Genomic DNA, 22,728 nt, shown 5'->3' with positions numbered 1-22,728 from the left:
CATAGCATTTGGAGCATAGTATTTATGTATGTGTGTGGTGTAAAGGTAACTTTGATGCCCATATGACGCATAGTCTTGGATTAAGTAGTCAAATTATGTGTTTACACTTGCTGACTGCAATTGTCACTACAATGGTAAAATTCCATCAAGTCAAAATACAGCCTCTAAAAAGCAAGACCATTATATTTTCTAGAGCTAGTGAATAAATGGTTTTGTATTGACCAGTGAAGAGCAATACTTGCACAAACTTTATGAACAAGAGCTTCTCACCTGCTCTTGAGGACTATCAGGAAGGCATTATTCTAATGGCTCTGGTCATAATAATTCTAACATACCTAAGAATTAAACTGGTATTCGTGTTTTGAATATGGAAATGTAGAAAATAATATGGTAGCTGCTACAGAAGCATCTGTACTGCAGTATTGTCATTCATATAAACTGCTCTACTTTGACAACAAATTAAATAGTATAGTTTTACAAGATATACTTACAAGTAAAATGATATATCTTCGTAGGGCAAAGCCTTTGTATTGTCAGGAATATGACAGGCAATATTTTTCTCTGCAGATGGTTCTGCTTCATTCCATGGAAATATTAAAAATCTTTCACCAGTTATTCATTATGACAGACTTAAGAAGGGAATAACCCTTTGGCTTCTTGATTTTTTTCAAGACAACATGGAAACCGAATATTTGAATCAAAATAGAAATATTTGGAATGTAGCAAATATATCAGAAATGAGTGAACTGAACTTTGATGTATCATCATGTACAGCTGATAACGACAATGCTATTTTTGACACAGATTACTCTCTGTTTGCTTCTAGCTAATTGTCCAGCAGCTACACTACGAAATGCAGTACAATGCACTTTTTATAAGTCATTTGATCTTGGATGTTGTATGTCACACATTTTCAATATGCTTTTCTATCAGCCAGCAGAATTTCCAGGTTAGTGGAGATCTCATTTTTTGATCTTAAATACATGGAAATGGTAACTATTCTCATAAAGGATATAAAGATATTTATATTTTATGACTCTTTCTGTTACATGGTATAACATTTTCCAGTAATGAGGAACTACTTAGCAAAATCTGATTTGAGTGAACATGAGGATTATAGAAACATACTTTTTTGTGACTTACTGCTTATAGGTATTCTATATACACATAGACTTTTGTGACATGGTAGAAGAACCTGGTCTTGTATGGGCAGAACTTTACAGGCTACAGCATTCACTACACAGAATGATACACTGCCAAATTAATGACAAAGCCTCTGGTCATCAATGTAACTTGCTTAAACAGAGCGCTGAACCAAAAAAAGAGAAAGACTTTTTTCATTCAATGATATTTATGAGTTCATCAATAGCCAAAAAAGAAAGAAGTTTTGGCAAACAAAATAATTTTGATTCAGTTCAGCCATTTTCTCTGAAAAAAAAAAACAACCAAAATTCAGAATAGATAAGCTTTACCAAAAGTTGTATCATAACTGTAAATATAGTAGTTTGTATGAAGAATATTGTACTCAGAGATTTGCCACTCAGTCTGTATATGCTTCAGGAGTCCTGGCTGGTCTCTTAGAGAAATTACTAATGCCTTATTTTTCAAATGCTGGTTTTCTCCACTGCTATTTCACACACAAAAGTGAAAAGTATTTTCCTTCTAAAGGCTGAACTGAGCAGGTTGAAGATACCTCATAAATAGTTAAATTGTTAAGCTTGAACATTAAATTAGTTCATTTGTCTGTGTAAAATATTTCATAAACTAATGTAAAATAAAAGGTATATTTAAATATGTGGAACAAAATAATTAGTATTTTACATAATAAACTGAATCTTATAAATGAAATACCTGACGGAGAGCAGTGCAAAAACACTTATACTAAAGCAAAGATACTTTCCTAAATGAAACTTTAAATAAAAAACTGCTCTGAATTTCCATCCAAGAGAGATACCTGTTCTACAGCTAATATGAATGTGATGTGTTTTATATTAACCATATGTTATAGTGTTTCAGTGGAAATCTAGTCCTGCTATTTCCTTTTGTCCGTATATTCTCAAACTGATTTTCATTTCCTATAGGACAAGTAGATGGTGCAACTGATCTGTGACAGCAATTTAATGTTGCATGGTTCCTGACTGTTTCTAAGTCATTATCTAAAATGACAGCAAAAGAAAAGAAACTAACTTACTAATTTAAAGAATTATTGGAAAAGTCAAAATATCTGCTTTATCTGCTTTACCTTGATAAAATACACTAATACATTCCGGTCGTCCGTTTTTGACCAGGAGTCCTTTATACATATAAATCTTCATTGAATCAAACTTCTATCACCTTGAATTGCAAAAAGATTTTCTGTTGTCTTGACAGAAAATCTTGATAGTTACACAGTCCACAGATTTTTATGTGCCATTTCAAACATATTCTTTTTATTATATCAGAATTCAACCAACCAGGGTAGATGCAGTATACTGGGCTTAATTTTATAGGATAAGTTGTTGGCGTATTTTCCAACTACAAGGGAAATAGTCCTTTGCCTATTTAATCAGATATTTCCTTAAATTTACCGAAAAAATTATGCATAACTTCTCTGTAGCTTGTATATTTGTTTTTGCCTGTGTAAAGCAGGTATCAGAGATCAAAGTAGAATAATGGTATAGCCATTCACTCTACTTTTTTTTTCCAAAGGATTGGACAAGGCTAAAAGTAAAACTCTTATATCAAGCTTTATCATATGCTAGAAGGCAAATGAGAGAAGTGCAATTCATCCCACTGAAGTGGAAAGATGCTCAATAGTATCAGTGTATTGTCACCACATTTTCAAATGCAAGTGATAATTTCCATTGCTCCCAATTAGGTGAAACTGGAAGGTATTGGTAATGCATGGTGGTAGACTAACTATCTCTTTGTATTTATTATTCTGATACTTTAATTATTACTGTTAAATGTGAGACTTTTTGCTCGTATATCCTGACATAATGAAGTGAAATTACTGAAAGTAAAAGGTCTTGTACTGTATTTTGTAGCTATGGATTTACCTTCTTACTAGGCATATATATAAGTATTATTGAAATAGGGACCAATAAAATAAATGGCTTGTTTTATAACATCTTATAAAGCACAAGTATGTATGTATAATATGGATTCATAAGTACTATGCAGCTCATACATACGTAAGGCAAACAAGAGCCATTCAAAGGTCTATTGCTAAATTCACACTGCTTTGGGGTTAAAGGAGCATTTCTGTAGTTCATAAAACAAGCAATGCTATATATTTTACTCCCTCTGTCAGTGTGTCCCTTAAAGGCACGCAGCACTGCGTACAGGAGGTCATCTGATAACTTTGTTGTGTAGCTCCACGTGGAGTACATAAGTCATATCTTGATTTACCACATTTGTCCAAAGCTTTTTTGAGAACTAATTCACTTGCTTCTCACAGCAATACATGGCGTAGGTATTTCACGAACGAGATCATAGCTAGACAAGAATTAAAGATGCTTCTCGGTGTGAAGTTCTGCCAAAGCACCCTAAAATGCAAGGAAACACTAAGCGATGGGACATCTCTTAGCTACACTCTCCCAAACACTTTTGCACCAATATTTATGTCTTTTGCACTCCTTAGGAAACTTTCTACAGCTTCTGACTGATATATACACTGAAAACAGGAAACTGATCTTTGCAAGTCTAGGATTTCAGTATTAATGGCAGACATTCAGGACCACAAAACAGCTACATATACCAGTGTGGTATATCAGACCTCTGGGGAAAAAGTGAGTTTGCTGTTAAATCACTACATTGTTCAGAAAGGGAAAACGTGATTTTCAGTTGAAGTCAGTAACATAAACACAGGTTAAAAAAGAGTTTGCACGTTTCAGAATTGGGCAATACAGAGTAAAGGAACTTGTGGGAAGGATCACAAGCCTCTTTCTTATTCCTCACCTAACAGTACCTAGCAGTGGAAGAAGTTCCTGAATTTATTCAATATCTGTCGCCATCAAAAATATATGTGCTTTGGGAGAGATACGGTACAATTAAAAAGTATCCCTAACTTAATGTTCCCTTGTTTTTCAGAGAGCGTTACCAATCATAATCTCAATAATTGTTTGCTTTTTTGTTCTCTGCACTTTCAATATGGCCAGTGTAAGAGGTATTGAAGGAAAATATTTCTCTTTCATCCCAGACTCCCTCCTTTCCTTGTATATCACATGAGATGTAACGGTTTTTCATTCTGGAGGGAGGAACAAAGCAGTGTGGTTGAGGGAAACAGATGAATTTTTTTTTGATGGAAGCTCTACCAATCCATCTATAGTCTTTCTATCTTTCATGCAACACACTCCACACTCCTTATCAAGCAATTTATCTATTCTGCAGGACAAACTGTTTTATCAGAACACAGCTGCTTCTATCAAAGCTACAGAGCTTAGACTTGCCAGAGCTCAAAATACCTTCTTTCTCCCATAAATGCTTCCTGCCACCCACTAGAATTACCAGTGCTCCCAGCATAGATTGATCTGCTCAGAATCGCCTTGCTCTCTCATGAAGGGACAATAGCTCTCCCTGGTTCTAACATCCTAATGGCCACCAGTTGGCCCTTTTTTCTACATTTCACAGGACATGTTCACACCTCCGAGTGTGCCATTTTTCAGTTGAATATGACTTATAGTTCACAGATGGAGAGACATTCCTGATAAAAACTCTTTTTAGGAAAATACTTTTCTGCATTGTGACAGGTTAATACTCTCCACTATGCATTGATTTATTCAGTTTTCAGGGTGTGAAGCCAAAGACTTTACCAAATTAGAGTCATCTTCCTTGAGACTAGTAAGGGAAATGACAGAGTCTGTATAATAGAGGCTCCCGCTTATGTAAAAACAGCAGTTATCCTTATGGCCACGTTAGCAACTCAGATTTCAATGGGTGGCAGTCCCTAGCCATTATCAATCATGGGATATGGTGACTAGTTATTTTTTTCAAAGGAAGTAATCATCAAAACACATCTGTATATAAATTAAGCACTACTCACCTCAAACTCAATGTATTTATTAGAAAATCTCTCAGGAATTCATTTTGTCTGTTCACTCCTTATCTTTATAGCATCAGCAGGGTCAACAGCATGACTCATCCCTGTCAAAACTAAAGGTCTAATTTACAAGATAGAACTTCATCGCTGAAAAATAAAAACAAAATAAACCTCTTCTGGGAAATGGAACAGCGTCCTGAGCAGAAATACTGTACATATATGAAAATAAAGAACAAAATACCCTCCTGGGAACTTTGTCAACATGGCTAATTTTCTTTGCCCTCCATAATGAGATTGTTTAATTGACAATTGTTTGGACTATGCATCTCTACCCCTGCAAACCTCTCATCCTTTTTTTTTATTTTGATGACAGCCAGTGTCCTAGTTGTCCTATGTTCGTCTCCAGTTCAAAACTACTATTTTCCTGATTTTCCTGGCCACCTCAATGTGCTGCCACTTCTACTGTTCACTAACCACTAGAGTCAGGCAGCGTGAGGGCAGTCTCCTTCCTTCAGTTATTCTGTTCTCACTGATCAGCTTAGCAGCAAAAAATAAAATCTTTTTCATCACTCTTGTTAATTCATGTCAGAGCCTCTTACAGATATGGTTGTCAACATCACTCCTATCCAAATTCAGGGATTCAATTTACGTGCATAATAGATAGTGCATCACAGGAGTCCATTTCACAAAGTCTCCAGCTGTTTTCTCTAACATCAGTACCAAAGGAAAAGGGTTGTGAAGCTCTTTCACTTATGGAGTACAGTTTTGGCTTCTTGGATACAGACTCTTAAAATCAGCTGGACAACCACTAACCCCATAATCTTGGTGACCCTGCAAATGATTGAAAGATTTTTACAGAAGGAAGCTTTTTAATGGAGAACTTTCCCTTTTTACCAACAGAAGCAAAGGAAAGCCATAAATACCCGTTGAATCTTTTATCTTTGCACGCATGCGCACACTCGTCATACACTGGTGAATATAGTATGAGAGAAATAAGATGATGATTTTCCTATGCCTAAGTATAAAGTCATTTTCCAGATTTAAATTTTCACATAGAGCTAAAAGTGTTGCATTATTTCTCAATAACAGTGCTATTTTTATTAGTTCAATAATCGCTATCTAGTCATGTGGAAAATCTCTTCTAGTGAACACTTTCAAAAATTAATTTTATTTTTTGCTTTGTTATCTGGATATCTTTCTACTGAATCTTTAAATGTAATTTTCCATTTCATTTTGATAATTCTTTTTCAGTACCATAGCTTCATTGTTTCAGTGGGCACCAAGTTATTATGAGGCTTAAATTTAATAAAACTTTTATGATAGCTTGCATTTCAGTCACCTGTCAAAGAAATTTTACTGTCTTCCTGCTTGTCTGTGGGAAGTTACTGCAAAGTAGCTGATAACACCTTACTTGTTTTCCATGATAAGTAAAACTCTTTAAGTTTTTTTTGTGGGCAAAACTGAAATTTGTAAGACAGCACAGAATCTGGAGAGACTATGTCATCTTCTTGGCATGAAAGGTGCTTCTTTGATGCAGACAGTCAATCCAAGAATAAAAAAGTCCCCTTGATGACAAAATTGGAGATGTTTATGGAGATAATCTAGTTCAATGCCTGAGGCCTAACTATGACTACCCACGATGGATATTTATCTAATATGTTCTGGAAATGCTCTAGCAAGGCCCTTTAAATTTTTTCCGTTGTTTTATCAGCTTAGCACTTAGAAAGATTTCCTAAGTTTTTCCTTCTTTACTAAAATGTTCATTTTTTCCTATCCTTCCCTAACAGCCATAGAAACCATGAAATGAACACAAGGTTATTCTATATGGATGTAATCAAAAGCTGTTATGTTATCACCGCAAACAAAGGACCACAAAGCCCAGTCACAGTAATTTGATATGTACAAGCTTTTAGTTTGTCCGGTGGTGAAATAAATAAAGTTTTGTTTAAAGCAATATTACATTAATACAGCTTGAGTATTTCTGATAGTGGAAGAGTAACTTATTCGCTCCACATCCTCCTAGGAAGTGTATGGTCATGTTGCCTGTTTTGGAAACAAAGGGATGAAATATTGACCTGATCATCAGTTAAATATTGTTAGCTAAGTCAAATCAAGAGAACGAGATACAGGAGGTCTTTGTCTTATATATAAAGCCAAACAAATAGTAAAATATTACTTTTAAATTAGTTAGAACACCTTGGGCTTTGATGGCCACAATGCAAATGCCAGTTGTCCATGTCCTTCCCGCTCCTGCCCTGGTGAAAGCCACTCGTCCTGCCCCTCCGTCCCCTTCAGAGGCAGCACCGAGGAGCAGCGGGGCCAGGCCCTTTCCGCAAGCCCTGCAACGCCATCAGCCACTGGCTAGCAGCCTGTCCTGCAATCTGGCATTCACCTATTTGCCAGATGTAAGTATGTTTTGTTATTAATCACTCGCTGTTCGAGAACTTCACTAATTGAAATAAAGATTAGAAACAATGGTCCATTTTTTTAGGTTATCGGGGGTTTACGACAAATAGTTGAAATGCACCGCTCCTAGTTTCCATTCTAGCTTGAAAATTATTATTCAAGCCATTGATAATATAGAATCTTCCTGTCTGGCAGGATTAGTTTTTGAAGGGTCTATCCTAAATCAGTAAGTTTGAAAGGCTCAAATCTAATTTGACTCACTCAGGCTTGGTTAAATCCAGGAATTTTTCCCTTTGACATCAACAGAGGAAGCTGTATAAGTAAGCAAAGGGAGGCTATTTATCCTTAACTGAAAGCTTGTTCGTCATCATAGAAGATATCTGTCACAAAAGACACTTGTTTTTTTAAAAAATTTGCAATATGACCTGCACTACTCACTGAGCCTTATACAACTCTTCTAGAGTCTTGGAGCCAGAGATCCGAATTTGAAGTCCACCTAAATAAAATAGAGGCAAAAATAATAACAAAAAGTAAAAAAATGTTGAATTTTGGGGGAAAATCTGTAATCCATAAAGAGGTGACATTTTTATAGACTAAGTAAATATTTACACTTTGTGTTTAACATGTAGTCAGTTTCTGTGTATTGTCACAGCAGCGTCAAAGCTCTAATAATGAATTCTGAAGTTTCCTTTCCTCAAGCAATAGCTGCAATTACTGATACAGTCTAAATATTTTAGTACCCTCTGGCTGTGAAAGTCCTTTGATAAAAAGACATATGTCTCATTTTTTCCTCTCTTTTTATCCCTTTTATATAATTTCCAGAAAGGAAATTTTAATATATGTCAAAGTTACCTTAGTAGACTAAGAAGTATAACACCTCTACTTAGCTAGGCTATGTGAGAATTTTGGTAATATGAAACGATTTTCCCTTAAAACTGACCAGCTCTTTTGTATTCACCCACCTTTTCTATTCATACATCTTCTCTAGACACATGGGGTCTTTCTGAGGCTTTTAGGAGGTGTGAGTTTGATAATTTAAAGCAAAATTAGTTTCTTCTTTTCGTACAATAACAAGTCACATATAGAAGGAGGTAAAAAGCTAGGGTTTTCTCCTAGAGGTAGATTTCTCCTACAATTAAAATGCTTTTCTAAAATCCAGCTCTTAAAAGTGATGTTCTACAAGGAGTAGTAGATTCTTATCAGATGTGGAATGCTGGAGCTCTCAATCATGTGGCAAAAATATTATAGTCCAGATCTAATTATTATACAAAAAGAAAGAAAAAGAAAATGAAGAATGTTGCTATACACAAAAAATCTCAATAATAATAATAATAATAATAATAGCACAGTTAAAATTGTTGTACACACACTTCCTAGCTTCTACTTCCTAGCTTTTTTTTTTTTGTATTTTGCTTACCCTTCCACTACCTCTAGGGAACCTAATGTTTTTGGCCTCTCTCTGGTGGTGGAAGGAGAGGCGAGGTGAAGTGGCAGCATCTGGAATCTTTCTCTAGGAGGAGTATGACGTACATGATAATCACTTCTTCCTCACTCTATGATCCACTTGAGGTCATTTTTGTATGTTTGCTAATATGCTTTTAAGCCTTGCTCTTTCTTCTTTGGTCTGCAAGTTCACATTACATCTGAACTTACTACATATAGTGCATTTCATGTATGTTAGGTACTTGTTCTTGTTCTCTTTGTTAAATAAACCACTTTTTTCCAGCTCCAGGCTGGCATTACTTTAAGAGACCATTGGTGAGTCATTTACAACCATGGGGTCTATAGTCCCATCCTGTGCCCTGCCTTTTATCACCCCATGCCTGTGCCCCTCTATGCCCCATCCCATGTCTCCACTTCTCAAGGCCTCTGCTATTGTACAAGGCCTGTATTGCTGTACACATCATTGGACTGGAGTTGTAAATATTTCTTTCTACACTGTGTAACTACTTTTTACCATCAGCTATATAATACCTACCATTGTGCCGTACAAATATAAACAAAAGTAAAACAAATTAGACATAGCCACCTGGTCAAATTGCTGTTACAGCTAAACTAAGTGAAAATAAAGCTCCAGGCAGGTCAAGACAAGAGCAGAAAAAGACTGATAAGCCTCAGGATGAGGCTTTGCAAGCTCAGTGCAAAGCCTGCAGCCTGTTACTATCAGTGGCAGTACTGCATGTCATGGGCTATAGCGCTACAGTCCTTTGCTATCATTTTGCAGTAGTACCTCCTTGGGTGAGGTCTTAGTTCTTTGCATGTATGCAGTGAGCAAAACTGGGTATGTCTGCATCTGCTCGTCATGTCCTGCAAAAATATCCTCATGCTCTCAATTTCCACATCTGCTTAGAGCACTCTTGACTTGCACCTTGTTTTGCCAGGAAGCACCATGCTCATTGCTGAATTTGAGCCCTAGTGAATAACCATTGAAAAACATTTGGGAAGTATGTCTAATATCACTATAGATGGTCGGACTATGACAGAAAGATCAAAGTATTAATCTACTGAGTTTTTCATCGGGAGTTGTGAGGATCTGAACCAATACAAGTTAATTTCTTAAAGGGATTTGTGACATAGAGAAGGTGTAATTTGGCCCTTACTAGAAGCTGAGTTCTTAATTTTACAGCAGCTCTCAGCCTAACTAGGGGGCTTTGTCTGTGCAGGCTACTTTAACAACATGTATTTAGTTAAGACGACGTCACAGAGTGTACAGGGATGCCTCATTGCAGCACTCTGAGCTGTCAGAAGATCCTTCCATAAATCACAGGGACCTCTGAGATTTCATGGATCCCCAAAGAGTCTTCACAAAGAGCAAAAGGAACTAGCCTGTTTCTTTTGAAAATAAACAAAAATACCAGAAGAAGTCAGTGCTAAATTTCAAGTCCCTTCTTATATTTCCAAGAATATCCTTTCAAAGAAGAAAGCTAGACACTGTAAGAAAGGCCATTACCTTGACATAGCAAGTTCCAAACTTAAGGGTACAGGTTACAGACATTCATTTTCCCAAATATTGTATTGATATGCTACATATATGACTCTAATATTGTGTAAGCTCCAGCTGTAATACAAACCAAGTAAAAGTTGTCTTTTAATTCAATGGATTATTGTGAAAAGAACTAATAATGGCCCTGGTTCTCAAAAATCTTTCAATTTGAGGCAAATTCACATGACGTTCTGAAGATGAATTTCCAGTGTCTTCTAAAAAGGCCTACACAACTGTGCCTGTGAAAGGAAATAGGATTCTCAGATGGCTTCCAGAATACTTGCCATCTACATTACTAATTTTTAGATTATTAATTTTTAAATCATTGGCATGTGTCAATTCTAGGGAAATTTACTGAGGAGTAAAAGCAAGATAAAAGGTAAAAGTAAAATTTTGCATCTCATGCGTTAGACAGCAAGATAGGAACAGCACATATTTTGATATGTTGATAGAGAATTGGATAATTAAAGAGAAAAACTCCATCAAAGTTAAATCACAGAGCATAATTGTAACAATACAGCTGGGATGTGCTGCAAGATATTTGACTCAATGACTTAATACTGGAAAACTTAAAGTGTTTGTCTCTCACTTAGACTCCAGCCCAGCAAAGCAATCCGCTTTCAATGAGACCTAACTATTCAGCAAACCATTAAGGAAAATGCTTAAGGCCAACCATGTTCAGCAAAGCGCAAAAGCATATGTTAAACTGTCAAGGGGACGTCAGCGTATGCCAAAAAAGGGCCTTGCTGAATATGGATGAACTGCTGTATGTCGGGTGACAGCTGCCCAGTAAAAAAATACTCTAAAAACCACATGTAAGTGACCTCCAGTGAGATGCTGAGCATCTTCACATTTTGATGTGAGATCAGGATACCTAGTGCAGCGGAAGTTTGAGTCCTTGAAGCATGTTCCTCTTCAAAATGCAGGTATGTTTGACAGCCTTGTCTATATTCCCCAGCTTTCCCAACCTGGAGACTTTAGGGCTCACAAGTATGGGATGGTTTGCTACACTATAATGGGAAATGTGCAAACTGTAACTGAGGAACAAAGTACTCATTTGAGTTGACATTTATTTATATTTATTTTGCAGTCCTTTTCTTCTGAACAATGATCCTTTGTGCTGCAGGACTTGTTCGCACTTTAGGTCTCTATTAAAAGCTATTTTGTGTGTTTTGTAACATTCAGCCTTAAGAAACATGAATGCTTATAATTTCATCATTTCAACATTGATACACAATACCTTTTGGTAACCCATGGTAACAATCTCCCTTATTTTAAGTAGCAGGTGTTGAGGACATGGCAAATGGCTCCCTATTCAGTTTAGGCCACCTAACGGAGCTTTTAGGTCTAGTCAACATTTTCATTTAAATTACACCAGAATATTCTACACGCATCTCACACAGTGAGCTTTGCTGCAAAGCTGCAGGGATTCAATAAACCCTGCATTACACAATCTGTCTCTACAGACAATTTTAATACTGAGAGTCTAGGCTGCTTTTATGTTTGCCATGTTGAGCCTGGGTTTTTACATACGTTAAACAAGACAGACAGCATGAGCCAAATTCAGTCCTCCTGCAACCGAGTTGTAGTCAATGGATTTATTCCAAGAACAACCTGGCTTACTGTGGTCAATTTTTTCCCTATAGAAAAGAGTGAGTCTCAGTCTTGGATACATTTCCACTTATGAAAGGGAGGAAGTATGATTGGTTAAACAACCAGCATATTCTAAAAACTCCTTTCACACCTTTCATTTCAGCCCTTACAACTATATGGCCTATATTTGTCATAAAAAGGGGTAAATGTCAATGCCACTGTTTTATGAAGATGAAAGTTAAAAACTGAGAAATTTGATGTGAGGTCCTAAGAGTTTTCAGAAGCTAGAATTGCTGAGGTTCAGATTTAAGATCTCAGACTATTCACAACTGTTTTACTATACAGGAAAAATGGTTGCTTTTCAGATATTCCTACATTTTGTTTAATCAAAATTCGTTCCAAATGTCTTCCGTTATTTATCTATCAGAATTTATGTTTAAATCTAGGCCATCATCAAAACATGTGCCTTTTACTGAACATATTGCTTAGGAGACAGAGGTCTTCCCCCATTACCTTCTATTCCAGAGATGAGAGTACGAGGAGAAGGGAGGCTTTCAGCCACAGAACTAAGACTGAAACTGGCTGTTTCCTGCACAGATCATTTAGCTATTCTCAGAATTAAGAAAAAAAAAAAAGTATTACAATCTTTCTGAGTTGGTTTCTGGAGGAAAAAAAAAAGTCATGCAGTAAATTTGTTAGAACTCAGGTAGTCTGGGACAACTAGAGCTGTATAAGTATGTCTTTAAAATATTAGTTGCCTTCATCAAGTCTTACTTCAAATATCTTGAAATTTCATTAGCATATCTTGAAAAAGTATTTGGCAGCTTATGTTCAAATATTAACATTAATTCTTTAGCAATGGCTCCAGATCCAGGCTCAGCCTAACTCCCATAAAGGGTTACAGATGCTTTAGGGCAGGATGTAAGAAACTGCTTTAGCCCAATATGCATTTTGGGTCTATTGCCAAGGAAGAACCAGAGGAACCTGCATGGTTTGTGATACATACAATATCAGCTACAGAATCAGATAGCCTCTTGTTTCCTTAGAGAAAATTTATGAATTGAGTCAACATTGTGTCACTCTGATTTCCCTTTCTGTTAATGAGGGCAGTATATAGTAGTCTAGTTATTTTTTTAGATCACATTTGTCCAGGTACTTACTTCATTTAAATAAATTCTGGATCTAAGTAATGATTTGATAGCTAGCACTTGCTCTAACTATAGAAATATTCTGCTGATATAAAATGTAAGGTCAAGATTGGTAAGATTTATGTAGCATCAGTTCAACAGCAACTGTATGTGCCACACTCTACTGCATAGTCTTACCTAGAGCACAATGACATTATACACTGCAACAGCTCTGAAGAATAATACAAAAGCTCATTGATTTTCTGCTATTCTTAATAAGCTTTAGAAAATTCAAAGCATCATAATTGCTCCAAAAGAGCAGCTAGAGAATACATTGTGTCACCGAGTCACAGATTAAGAGGTACATATGATACAACCTTTTCTGCACAGTGGAACAGCAAGAGGGACAATATAAATTTGCCCAGCTCCTGTTTGATATTAAAAGGAGATTATAAATACTATACAGATACTTTGAAACATTCCCAATTGTATATATGTTCTGCCTATACACACGCAGAAGGTGAATGACTTTAAGAGTCTGAAACGTTCCCCACTTTTTAACTGCTAGCTTGCAATTGAAGTCAAGGTGCATTGTCATACCTGTGCTGCGGACAACATGTATATGAGTACATGCAATACTATGCGCAAGAGATTATCGTTGCTTATCTAATATACATATGATCATATGTTCCATATGATCCATTGTCACACACTGGATTCTTTTTACTTTAGCACATTTATAGGATCACCATCTTAATTGAAAGCTTCTTCTAACCACCTACTGGACTCTGCAGCCATGTAATGTGGCTCCATTCACTAGGATTTAGTGAGCAATTAAGACGTTATCAGAACTGGCATGTGGACATAGGAAGGACATTTCTGGTCATTTGGTTCAGTTCCCTGCTATCATAGAAAACACACTGTGTAATTCATAATAAACATAATGAACTCCATTTAAAATCACTTACCCTACTTTGCCCACCCTACTCCCTCTGGAAGGCTGTTGCTGAACCTGGTTACTCTGATGTTTTGGAATTTTCTACTAACTTCCAACTTAACTCCACTGAAATCAGATCTTACCCATACAGTTATTGTACCAGAACTGTTAAAAAAAAGAATTTTATCAATTATTCCTTCCAGAATTTTAATGTCCTCAGGTAATAGGTAGCATAGCCCCTCTCATAACCCACTTAGCAAGGCTAAAGAAACAACAGATCTGTTAATCTCCTCTCAAGAGTGATGGAATAGGGAATATTTTCTCTTTATTGCTTCTTTGGTGTAGAGATTGTTCCCCAGCAGTCAGCATTGTTTCCCTGTTCATTCAACTCCAAGATAGTCAAAAGCCCCAGCCATCCTCCATGTGCTCCCTGCTGGTCTCTCACCAGGCTCCGTGCCCTCAGTGCCAGAACTGCCTCAGCCATCCTTCAGGGAGCTCAGGGCCACCGCCAAGCCATTTTTACCTTAGACATTCTGCTCATTATAGCCAGGCTCTGCTCATTAAACTTCTTCGTTGTTCCCTAGGCTTCTGCTACCTCTGTCTCTGTAGGGATATTTCTGACAATAACAGTTTACTTCACGGTCCACGTCTAAGACACATCGGAAACATTTCCATACCCCTCTATCACTTTCTAACTATTCTACAGCTTTTTGTGCCGGATGCTGCTAATTATCCCGTTTAGTCACTACTAGGGATAGCACCTTGGAAGAGACAACTTTTCCTGGGCCGTTGCAGCGAGGTGTTAATGTATCCTGTCTTCACGTGCCCATCAGGACTCATTTTCCAAAGTCACTTGTTCAATAGTAAGTGCTATGACCCTTGTGCCCTTGAGAGATTAGCCAGAGATGTAAACAATTAGAGCAACCACAGACAAATACCTTCTGCCCAAACAGACACCTTCTATTCAAACGGCGTACATCTTTACACTACTGGAAATAAATCATCCATATTTGTATTGCAATGGGGACTGGGAATTGCCATCTTAGGTAAATAATTCCACTGTACACTGAAGAAACTCAATAGCCTACAACGTAAGTGTGAGAAGATGGTTACAGCAAGCATAGGAAAAGGGAGAAGAGATAAAAAGCACACTGTAAATACATAGCAGCACAAGCTAAAGTAGTTCTTTTTCAGCTAAGACCATTCACCCTACTATCTCATTTTACACACACCTGGATAGCATCAAGTCATATAGCTTCAGAGTATGATTTTAAAATATGTTATTCAAGAGAAAGTATTCATATTATATAATACTGAGGATCCATACTGTTGCCAAAAGCTGGACAGTTTGTGTCAAAAATGCAAATGAACTGTATATTTAGTCTAAGACTGAGATACAGATTATGGGATACATTCTTCTTTTAAACCTCAGTTTAGGAGTACTAGAAAGGTTGGTAAAAGTTCAGGACAACTTTGATCAAACTTGATTAATTGCTTGATTAACATTTATTTTGCTACAGAGGGAAAGGAAGGACATCTTTTGAATTACTGGGTAAGCAGAGTTTTATCAAATTGTCTGCCTCAAAATGTGCTGATTTTGGGGGGAGATTTTAACTGCACTATCTATTATGCCACAGACAGGAACCATTTAGACTCATCCTCCATCTGTAGAAGAATTATCTTCTCTTATGCATTTATGATTTAACTGATGGGGTAGAGAAATTTTAATCCATAAAATAGGCAATATACATGACTCAGTACAAAAGCTAACCTTCTTTCCAGTGAAGCAGGATAGGTTTTGCATGTATCAAAACCATTTAAATCTGTTAAAAATGAACTATATTCATTCTAATAGCTTTTTTTCCCCCTTATCACAGTTTGGTTGTTCTTAATTTTGTTTCATCTTCCTGACAACTATTAGCATGAATAAGAGCCTTATGAGACGCATTTTCAAAGTTCTTGTTCTACCTGGAAGAAGTGTGAATGCTTTCAAACAGAAATAATGTGTTTTCAAGATCCCAATTTGTGTTTAAAAATCGATTCTAATTTAACCATTTCAGATTTTCATTTGGCTAAAGCCTTTTTACACCATTCTGATTTGGAAAGTAAGCCTTCAGGCCGTATAAAATAAATGAGAATTTAAGCCCATGCATAAAGCTTTGCAGAATCCAGCCTCAATTACTAGACCATCACATTAATATCACAATGCTGTACTGCAGCGTTAACAAACCCATAACTTTTGGAGACATGTCAGTTCTGTGCTTAAATTACAAACATGCAAGGTCTTACCCTTAAAAAATTGCAACAAATTAGATTCCATTTCAAACATGTTAAAACATACAAATTAATAATACAGTAATCATTTTATTTAAACAAATACAACAAAAAAAGCAAAAAGAAAAACACTTATCCCCTTTCTCAGGTGGTCTCAGAAACTTTTTAGTGCCTTTTTAGACTTCAAAAGAGGTGTGAAAGGCTGAGGGGTTATGCAGAACACAAATATTATCACATATCACAGATCACACAAGCATTTTCTTCTAAGCCTGCCCAAGTCCAAAAATGGACAGTGGATTTCTGTTTTCAGTAAATTTTTTTTCCTATTTTAGTGATCATATCTCACATAAAAATATACTTATGTTCCTTAGTAAGCAGCATAGCTTGCTTTCCCATAACAGGTATACAGTCAGTACTCAGAAATGATGTGTATTAATTGATTACATAATATGCCTGCCTAGAAGTGATGTCAACGTGTTAACGCAAACACAATTCTTAATGAAATAGAGCCTGTTTTTATAAGTAAGTAATTGTTGCAGGTATGTCAATTTTTCTGCAGATGTTATTGCTTGTAGAGCTTTTTGCAGGAAGATAAATAAAAGGAGGTTAGCTATTTTTGGAAAGGTAAAAAAACAACCTTTTATTTCCTCTCTCTGAAACCCCAAGCCCAGCTGCATACTCCTGTCCTTCTCTTACATGGTCTTTGATGCTATTTGCGGGAAGGAGTGAGCAAAGAAGAAGGGCAGAGGCCATTTTTCTTTTGGAAATGAAGAACCATCGGACTGTCTTGAGCCATCTTGTACAACTATTCCCCAGGATGACCAGGGAACTTGCATGACTAAAAGGATAGTTTTCTTTACCCTGGTAAAAAACAAGGGGAAAAGGAGGCAGGACTTTTGCCTGTGAAAAGAAGGGGGTGAAAAATTGTCTTGAAATACGTTGCACAAGGTGATGGAGTCTCACTAGTATCCCCAACCCATCCTGTTTAGCTAACATCATCTTGATGAAAGAAAAAGTCACTTCAAAATAATGTAATTTGATATAGATTTTATCTTTTAGAACTAGAAATGACTTTTGTTCGTCTTTGTTTTGTTTTGTTTTAAATCCCAAATTACTTTAGGCTTCAATTTATGGTGGAAATACAGGTAAGGCAACATTTATATTTTGATATCATTGCATCAATAAAAGCTGGAAATATGACTTTTCTGATTAGGGTATAGCAGCCTTCTTCCCTCAAAATGTCTGGGAGTTTGGACATTGGATTTCAACGCAGAAGAATCAAAGCCCTAATAGATTGAAGTGAAACATCTCTTTGTCAGGAGTGCTTTATTTATTGTTCACAGAAGCCTCATTAAACAGGCGAGGGAACGGTGTACTTTTTTCATTTTTTCCTTCCAGCTGCACTTCTTGTTCTTCTGGGGTTTTACGAAGTAGTGTAAAAGCTCAAAGATAAAACAACAAAAGACCTGACTGGAAGCAAATAGTGAAGTATTTCTCAATGTGAATAGGGTTGAAAGAACCAGACCCAAATTATTTGCTGAAAGAAATGTAAAGTAAGAAAAGTAATGGCAGAACAAGAAAAGATGCTGTAGGAAATGTTCTCATCTATAGCGTGGGAGAAGAAGTAAAACAAATGAGTAGATCTTCAACATTCAATGCTTGAAAATAAGGCGTCTGATAACCTGCATTGTTAGGCATCCTCTGCAAAATGAAGGAGTGAGGCAGCGGTCTAGGGGATGATATAGCAGAAAGATGGAGACCCTTGAAGGAAACAAGCAGTCGTGGATTGGAGGAAAATGGACTTCAGAGAGGGACATTCTGAAATAATCTTCCATCTACATTATCTTCATGTCCGTATAGCCTGCACTGCTCTACAATCTCAGGGATCTTTTACTTTCCTTAGATAATCTTTGGGTTATGTTTATGAAACAGAGTAGACACCTGACTTTCCCTTTGATAGTCAGTTCAGTGGATTTCATTTGAATCATCCGCATGGTTAGCATGACCCTCTATTTCACGATGACCTTAGTTTATAAAGACAAAAGGCCATCTCCTCTAAACTCAACTTTTTTTGACAACCATTTTCATTGAAATAAGGGAAAAGCTAAACCATCTATCTTAGCATGATGATGATAATAATAATAATAATAATAATAATAATAATAGTAATAATAGTAATACAACTTAAAGAATTTTTGAAAAATGAATTAAACTCACCTTCAGATTGCACCTATTTGGAAGTCTTCCAGTGCTGCTGCTACTGGACAAATTCTCTGCTTTCCTTGGGGCGGAGGGGGAAGGAAGGAGGGAAAGTCATTCCTCAGTGTTTAACACATAATTTGTAAACAGGCTAAATTGCTTGTATTTTATCTTCCTGTTTCATAACTCTCTTGCATTTGTATTCAAAGACAACTCTTCAATGTCTTACCAGGGGTAAGATTTTGGCTTAAAATATTAATAAGGGAAAAACACATATTCCAAGGGAAGGTGCTGCTAATTTTACATCACTTTTCATATAACAATATAATGATACCATTTGTTAATAATATTAAAATGAGAGCAATCAAATCCAATGATGACTGAAAATGGCCTAAAGCAGAGCTCAAGTATTGATTTAGTGGGAAGTTATATGCTGTTCATTATTAAACCCTACAAGAGCGCAGATGAAAGCATTCATTGCTTTGGCAACTTAGCCAGAGCAGGATGAACACGGCAAAAAAAAAAACAACAACAACAACAAAAAAAAAAACGCTGAAACAAAAACTCTTAGTTGCTTCCTATACTGAAGGACAATTTAAATCAAAGATTTACGTTTTCACTATTTTATTGCATTGGGAATGCATTCTTCTGACTAAGAGAACAGGAAGTCTAAATCAAAAATCTAACCTTTAAAGGTCCCTTTCCCAAAGGCAAGCTTGGATTTCTAAGCTGATCTACATTATAGCAGCCTTGGCAGAAGTTCTGTTTGTACTGGCTAAGGAGCTCGTGGTATTTTTTACTAACTTTTGCTTGAGCTATGTTAGAAGAGCTGATTCCTTGCTGGCATGCCATTGTCAACACCAGAGTTTTGAGAAAAGTAGTTCTACTTTTATGCTAAGAAAAGTTTTAAATGAAATCTGGTCTTCTGCACAGTAGCATTACATGTGCACTTTTTCACCCCATGTGAGTGCGATTAAATGCAAGAAACCATTCAGAAGATAAGCAGAGGATAATAAACCTATAAATGAACATTTTTCTTACAATCTAGATTATGCCTGAGAAACAGCATTTCTTATCCTATTAGTTCTGTAAATATTCAGCCTCTATTGAGCACTTGTAAACTCTTGGCTAGTGTGAATCTCTTTTAACAAGAAGTTCCACAAGAAAAATTTCATATGGAATGAAAGAGAACTTACGTCTCATTAGTTTTGTCTTTTTCATATTTCCATTTAAATGTGTGATCTTTTTTAAAAGATGACACAGTTTCCCATTCTACATTACCTATGCTATTGATTAGTTTGTATATCTTAATCTGAGTTCTCCTTACTAATCTTCTTTGTAAAGCATACAAGGCAGATTACAGAGATTTTCTTTATATCAATTTTTCCAAGGTACTCATGGGAAATTGCTGTTGACCATTTCCAAACACAATCATTTCTGCACAGACTGAGGGACTTCTTTAGTGAATAAGGTCATTCACAAATTTTACTGAGGCAGAAATGAACAAACATGTTTTCAAACTACTTTCCATCAGTTTTTTAATTAAAACTAAAATCTATGGTCCTTTTGGTTTATTACACGGCATTCATGCTTTAATATCTTCCTACAGCATATCCGCTCAGTCATTTCCTTGAGAAGCTGAATAGAAACATGAACAAATAGGAGCTATTTACATACTGTGCATTAAATATTGAACACATTCCCATTTATTTTGTCAGTTTGATTAAACTATAGCTGTCATTGGTCTGCTAGACAGAAAATCCTGGTATCCTAACTTTAAAAATATGCTCATCTTAAGTGGACAAATGGTGTTTCTCCCTAAATCTTTTAGAGTCAGATCCTTACAGAGCCCAGTACTGATGGAGTAAATGTTTGCAATCATCCTCAGATGTCTGTTCTTTTTTTGGAAAGATGTTGTTAAAAAACAGAAAGCAGTTCTGCATTCTGCTGAGGAAATAAAATTGATGGGCTCTCTGGCATGCTGTATCTGAAGAGCTGAAGAAACAGAGGCAGCAGCAGCAGACTGATTTCAAAATGTAAGTTAAATACTAATTTGTGTCAGGATATTTTATCCCCTCCTTCTCCTACTTCCCATAATCTTTTTTTCACAGCATGCTCTCACAGCAGAAGATAATAATTAAACTACTGTGCATTGTCTTTCACTGGCACATATTGGAAAATTATGAAATAAGATTGAGTAATAGCCAAAAATAACTTTTAGAAAATCAATTTTTGCCTCAGTTTCATGTGAAATTAGATCATTAAAAGGGTAACTTAAAAGGTTTTTTTTTTTTCTTAAGGTTGGATCAAGAACAGAAATTATTTCACAAAGGATTCAGAGGTTTAGAAAATTATTTTCCTCACAGCTTAAAATTAAATCACTATTTTTTTTCCTATGGAAAGAAAATCTGATATTAAAAATAATTTTTTTTAAAGTTCATTTTGATCATTTTGAAAATAAATTCTTTGCGGTATGTTGAAAGACAGCTAGGGAGTCTCAGCTGAGAAGTTTACCAGCTTATATCCTCAGCACTTCTCATCTCAGAGTATCATTAGCTCCCTAAGCAGACTGCTCCATGAAGTAGAAGTTAGAAGTCTCAGGATTCCCAGCTGAGGTTAACTTTTCTGGCAAAATATCCCAGAGTACAAAAACATGGAAATCCAGGGAGGGTATGAACAATATCTTTTTGAGAAGAGCTGAAGTAGAATTTGTTGGCTGCAGTTGGCTTCTCCAGGTGGTCAAAGTGACTGGAGTCTCCCTAAAGTGCATCTGAGCTGTTATACTCTTCAGGCAGAACTCTGCCATGACCCGACATGTTTGCAGATTTGTTTCGAATTACAATTGAAATTCAGCAGTTGATATAGAACATATTGATTTCAGCAAAATCAGAACTCCAGTGAAAATTATATTTTTTTCCAGTTTCCACTACAAATGTCACCTTTTCCTCATCTTTTCATGCTTTATATTTCACAATACTGCTCATTGTTTAAAAGTCTGTTTAAATATTTTCCACTGAATGCATCACAAAAATGCAGTCAGTAAACTCTTCACTACTGGCATAACTATTCCAGTATTTGAGTATCTCCATGTTTAGGTTTACAAAAGACCAGCAAGAAAGGGACCTACTTTTGATTTCAGAGACTACATATTCAGGCATAAAAAACAGCATGTTCATACCTGCATAAATCTTACCAATAGTGAACCTTAACTCAGCTTGAGGCTGAAACTTAATTTTCTATTGCTTAACTAACAACCTGACGAGTAAGTCATTCTCCTTTTGTAGCCCTGCAGAAGATTCCAGGATAAAGTCACAGTCCTCTGAGTCTTCTGCACTTCTGGTTTGGATTATCAAATGCTTGTGGAGTTTCAGAAAGTTTCCTCATCTCTCAACAAAGAAGCAAAAAGGCTCTGTGATCACTTCAGGACATTATACATTATTCTGTAAAGTCATTTTACAGTTCCTCAGTACTAGAAGCAAGGGCTGACATGTAGGATTTCAAAATGAAATTAGCCTTTGAAAACACGTGTTTGAATGATGGGAGAGAGACATAGCCTTGAGAATGCTACCCCTGGATCCTGGAGGATGATCTACATTTGCTTGTATTTGGTGCTTAGGGTCAGGGCAAAGAGGGTGAAGATGGAGAGAGAGCAGTTTTGAGTTTAGGCTGTCCTAGGGAAAAACTATACTTTTAGCGTTTCCTAAAGAAACAAAATGCACTGGGCTGTAGGAGACTGAAACACAATCAGTTTCCCCTAGAGTGTAGCAATGTGAATTGACACTACTTTGAGCTGTCATAATACCATGATGTGAAAGGTTTATCTGGGCCTTGATTTCAGAAGTGAATGAGCAAAGAAGCACTTTCTTTTGTTTCTCCTTTTCTCTTCCTAGCTCATTTGTACATGTTATAGATAATTGCCAAACAAGATGCCAAACTCTTATCTCATTGTCTGCGTTCATTGTTTCATAATTATATATGAAAGCTAAACTTATGGTTAGAGACTGCAATACTCTGTTATCAGCACAACAAAACACAGGAGGGAAATTTATAGCATGCGTGATGTTACAATTACCCATATATGAAAGGAAGTAGAAATAGCTATAGCTACAGCTAGAATGGGACTAGCTATTAAGTACACAGCTATTCTCTCTTAGCTAGATTCTCGTTCAGGCCTATTCACCATACTTCA

The 22,728-nt window shown here is 36.3% G+C and overlaps 1 long non-coding RNA gene across 1 annotated transcript in view; it reads right to left on the bottom strand.

The window, feature by feature from the left end:
• Positions 1–22,728, bottom strand: part of LOC138066275 (uncharacterized) — a 35,033-nt gene that overhangs the window by 4,113 nt on the left and 8,192 nt on the right. Inside the window, exon 3 of the long non-coding RNA XR_011139538.1 lies at positions 18,558–18,621. This is a non-coding gene — a long non-coding RNA (uncharacterized lncRNA). The remainder of the gene's footprint in view (positions 1–18,557; positions 18,622–22,728) is intronic.

Source organism: Struthio camelus, chromosome 2, assembly GCF_040807025.1.
Source record: "Struthio camelus isolate bStrCam1 chromosome 2, bStrCam1.hap1, whole genome shotgun sequence".
Classification (NCBI taxonomy): domain Eukaryota; kingdom Metazoa; phylum Chordata; class Aves; order Struthioniformes; family Struthionidae; genus Struthio; species Struthio camelus.
The sequence above is the reverse complement of the archived record's forward strand: the minus strand, read 5'-3'. Positions and strand labels throughout refer to the sequence as shown.